The following is a 5,164-nucleotide window of genomic DNA, read 5'->3' on the forward strand; positions in this document are numbered from 1 at the left end:
TTACAACTTTAAAACTGAGTACAAACTTTTAATGAAGTGGGAAGAAAATCAGGAAAGTGGCCGGGCGCGGTGGCTCAAGCCTGTAATCCCAGCACTTCGGGAGGCCGAAACAGGCGGATCATGAGGTCAGGAGATTGAGACCATCCTGGCTAACCCGGTGAAACCCCGTCTCTACTAAAAAATATAAAAAACTAGCCGGGCGAGGTGGCGGGCACCTGTAGTCCCAGCTACTCGGGAGGCTGAGGCAGGAGAATGGCGTGAACCCGGGAGGCGGAGCTTGCAATGAGCTGAGATCCGTCCACTGCACTCCAGCCTGGGCCACAGAGCGAGACTCCGTCTCAAAAGAAAAAAAAAGAAAGAAAATCAGGAAAGTGTGATGTCCTGGAAGTCAAGTACCCAAGAAAGTGAATTAGAGAATGAAGTGATCAGTGATAGAATATTCTACAGATAGGTTAAGATGAGGGCTGAGACCAGACCACTAGATTTAGCAGCATGGAAGTTACCGGGCAACTTGGACAAGAGCCCTTTCAGTGGTGTGGCTGCAATAAAAACCTGGTTGCCTGGGTTTGAGAGGAGAACTGATATAATCAAATATAAACAACTCTACTGAGTTTTGCTTTAAAGGAAAAGAAATTCAGCAGTTGCTGACAAAGTGAGGTCAAGAGTATTATTTTTAAATAAGCGAAAGAACAGCTTAACTGTATGCTGACAGGACTAAGCCAATAAAGATAGAAAACTTGATGATCCCAGAGAGAGGGGAGAGAATTGCTGGATCCACGTCCTAAACACACTAGCAGAGATAGGACCTAGTGTACAACTGGAGGGTTCACCTTACATAGGAAGGTAAATGCTTCATGGGTGAAGGGAGAGTTTACTGATACTGATGAGAGAAAGTGGGTAAATATGGAGGTGGGAAATCCCCTCCCGATTGCTTCAGTTTTGCACATATCATCTGGTACTTATGACCTGCAAACAAAAGCCAAAAGAAGCAATTTAACAACAACAGCATGGCATTCTGGGAGCCTAGATGGCACAGTATTAGGGCTCCTTTCTCACTTGCCCTCTGGGTTTCTGTTCTCTAAAATCCTTGCAATCACTAAATGGCATAACTTTTTCTACAAAAGAAAGGCAGGGAACTAGGGGGCACAAAGGAGTCACTGATCCATATTGACTCTGAAATCTAGCAGGGCAAATGCTGAAAGTTCCTTGATTAAGTCTCAACACTGGGAAAAGAATTCTCCATGACTTCTGCCTTCATCTCTAGGCTCCTGCTTCCAACCTCTGAGTCATCTTTCCCTTTTGATGAAAGGTGGCATGTGTTAGCTGCCGAGCACTTTCTCAGCCTGCTTCCTGCCAGCAGAATACTAGGGGTGTCCGACAGCCTCTTTTCATTTTGTACTGTTTCTTTTCCTGTTCAATCCTAGCTACAGTGGATTTCCTGCAAATCTCACCACAACAGACAAAAGTTATACCCATAGATCTCTCCAAGAGGAACTCTTCTCTACCTCTACCTTGGGATCCTGCTAAAAAGGCTAGAAGTCCTATTGTTTGACTGAGAGCCTTTAGTGTGACTGAAGAGTACCCTAAGGCACTACCTTCTCAGGTCTTAACAAAAGGCTTTAAAGGCACAGCCTCGGCTTTACCTTTAGACCACCATTCTCCCTGGAATGGGTCTTGAATTGATCTTTGGCATGTCTTAATTTCATCACCCTTTGCCAACCAGAAAGGCTGAGAATTTTCAAAATCATCAAGTTTTGGCTCCTTTTTTAACAGTGCTTCCCTCAATTTATTTATTTCCCCTCATACTTTAAGCAGCAAGAAGGAACCAGGGGGCATCGGCAATGTTTTGCTTAGACGTTTACTTAGCTAGCTCTCTCAGTTCATGAAACACACTTTCTGCTTACCGTAACTACAAACGATAATGTGGCTAAATTTTCAGCCACTACATAACAAGGATCCCCTTTCTTCCAGTTTCTTTCCTTTAAGACCTCGTGACAATCGCCTCAAAGTCCTGTATTTTACAGTGTGTTCAAGGTACTCTAATCTTATACTAACACTTTCCTCAAAAGTCCACTGCCCTGTTCCAAAGTCACTCCCACAGTTTAGATGTTCACCAAAAAGCACCCCACTATTGGTACCAAAATCTGTAGTTCTCTCTCTTTTTTTTGGATGCATGGTCTTGCTCTCTTGCTCAGGTTCTCGCTCTCAGCTTATTGCAGCTTAGACCTCCCAGGCTCAGGTGATTCTCCCACCTCAGCCTCCCAAATAGCTGGAACACAGGCGCGCACCACCTCGCCCGGCTAATTTTTGTATTTTTAGTAGAGATGGGGTTTTGCGGCCGGGCGCGGTGGCTCAAGCCTGTAATCCCAGCACTTTGGGAGGCCGNAAAAAAAAAGAGAGAGATGGGGTTTTGCTGTGTTGCCCAGGCTGGCCTCAAACTCCTGGGCTCAAGCGATCCACCTGCCTCGGCCTCACAATGTGCTGGGATTACAGACGTGAGCCACCACACCCGGCCTAGTTATCTATTTCTATGCAACAATTCATTTTCAATCACAGTAGCTTAAAACAATATTTATTATCTCAGTTTATGTGGATCAGAAATCCAGCTAGGTAAGCTAAGTGCCTCTGGTTCAAGGACTCTCACAAGGCTGCAGTCAAGGTGTTGGCTGCGGCTGCAGTCATTAAGGCTTGACTATCGAGGATCCGCCACCAAACTCACTCACCCGGTTTTTGCCAGGCCACTAGCTGTTAGGCCTAGACATCTTTGGCTCGTGGGCCTTCCCACAGGGCTACTTAACAGTGTAGGGGCTCTGAGAGAAAGCTAGAGAGGGCAAACACCCAAGATAAAAGCCACAGTCTCTTTGTAACCAAATCTTGGAAGTGACATCTCATCGCTTTTTCCATATTCTATGCATTCAAAGTGAGTCACTAGGTCCAGCCTATAAGGGGAAGAGAATACACAAGGGTATGAATATCAGGAGATGGGGATCACTAGGGACCATCTTAGATGCTGCCTATCAAAGACCAGTTGAACGTATTACAATGTATTGGTTAAGAGTACTGACTCTGAAGCAAGACTGCGCATTTGAATCTTCCTTCCCTGCTGTAAGATGAAACAAGACAATAGTAACGAAAGCATCAGACCCAGTGCCTCCTAGCATAGGAGACACTCGGGAATTTGTTTTCTTATCCCTTCCAATCCCAACTGCCTTTAACAATCAAAACTTTCTCCAGTTTGAATATTATCGGCAGACATCCAATATTACAGCAACTTGCTGAGCAACAAGCAAAAATGGTTTTGATTTTCAATGAATCCAAGAAACTTATTTTAATAACCTTAATTTAATAAAATTAAACATAAAATAAAATAAATATCTAAAATACTTAATTATAGCAGAGGAGAACATAGACACAGTAACAATTGATCTTTCCAACACATGCTCTGTCCCCCCACCCCTGCCCAGCCTTTGGCATCTACTGTACTGTTTAGTGAGACTTTCAGTCCCACCTTGCAAAAAAAAAACATAATTTTTTTTACCTAACTAGCAATTTCAAGTACTGTACAAGACGCAGAATAAATAGATCATTAAGAGTATTTTTATGTGGATGTCAATTTATCTGAGAAATAATACTGAACAATTCTACTGGGAAATAATCATGCCCATTTTACAGATGAGACGCAAGAGTAGAAAGATCATGTGTCTAATATACAGCAGGCTAATGACTAGGCCAGGGACAGAAATGTAACTAGCATATTATGTGAAACACAATGAAACCACAGTCAGTTTCCTGATTTTCATGGACACAAGAATCTGGCCAGTGATTAAAGGGTTCACGTCACACTTAGGAAAAATAATTGGACAGTTATTTTAGGGAATGAAAGCTCGGTCTTTATTTATTTAACCTCTGAATCAATAGTCTATATTTAAATAAGCAAGTAAACACTATACAAGTTAATACACAATTAAGACAGTACAGAGCCTACAGATTTGGGTTAAGTGAAACCCAAACCTAATTTTTTTTTTTTTTTTTTTCTTTTTTGAGACAGAGTCTTGCTCTGTCGCCCAGGCTGGAGTGCAGTGGTGCAATCTTGGCTCACTGCAAGCTCCGCCTCCCAGGTTCACACCATTCTCCTGCCTCAGCCTCCCGAGTAGCTGGGACTACAGGCGCCCACCACCACGCCCGGCTAATTTTTTGCATTTTTAGTAGAGACAGGGTTTCACCATATAGCTAGGATGGTCTCGATCTCCTGACCTCGTGATCTGCCTGCCTCGGCCTCCCAAAGTGCTGGGATTACAGGTGTGAGCCACCGCACCCAGCCCAAACCCATTATTTTAGTTGAACACTTTACTACACAGACAATTCATTATACCTAGAATATCCAATTAACTTCTCAACCGGTATCTGTGGAATGTCTATTCTATGCTGGCCTTCAATTACAAGTAACATATGTTCTCTTATTTAATAATAGTAACAGATGCAAAAAAAAAATTTTGTGAAGTGGAGCACCAAGTTCTCACATTCAGAAAAAGATACTAATTCTAAACAGGAAAGCAATGCTTTCAACTAAATTACAACTTTTAAAAGCAATATAGTCATGTGCTGCTTAATGCCAGGAACACATGCTGTGAAATGTGTTGTTAGGTGATTTCATAGTTGTGAGATCATCATAGAGTGTACTTACATAAACTCAGATAGCCTAGCCTACTATACACCTAGGCTATACGGTATGTATGACCTATTCCTCTTAGGCTACAAACATGTACAGCATGTGACTGCTGAATACTAGACTGTGGGCAATCGTAACACAATGGTATTTATGTATCTAAACACAGAAAAAGGGACAGTAAAGATACAATTGTTATTTATACACTCTTGGGAAACCACAGTAGGATTGAACTGCATTGACTGATGCGTTCAACTGTATTGATGAATGATGCAGTTCATAGCTAACTGAAACGTCTTTATGCGGTACATGACTGTACAGTTTTCTAGAACCAAGAAGGAGAAAAGAGAGTTAGTGAAGTAAGACAGCTCCTAAAATCGATTTTTGTTGTTGTTGGGAAAAGGACCAGAGGAAATGTATCTTGGGCATTTAATCCTCCACCCTCCCTTTCCCACTTGTCAATATGTGTGCTTTGACCACACGGCTTTTCTTTTTTCT

Source organism: Rhinopithecus bieti, unplaced genomic scaffold, assembly GCF_001698545.2.
Source record: "Rhinopithecus bieti isolate Rb0 unplaced genomic scaffold, ASM169854v2 scaffold_21866, whole genome shotgun sequence".
Taxonomy (NCBI): Eukaryota; Metazoa; Chordata; class Mammalia; order Primates; family Cercopithecidae; genus Rhinopithecus; species Rhinopithecus bieti.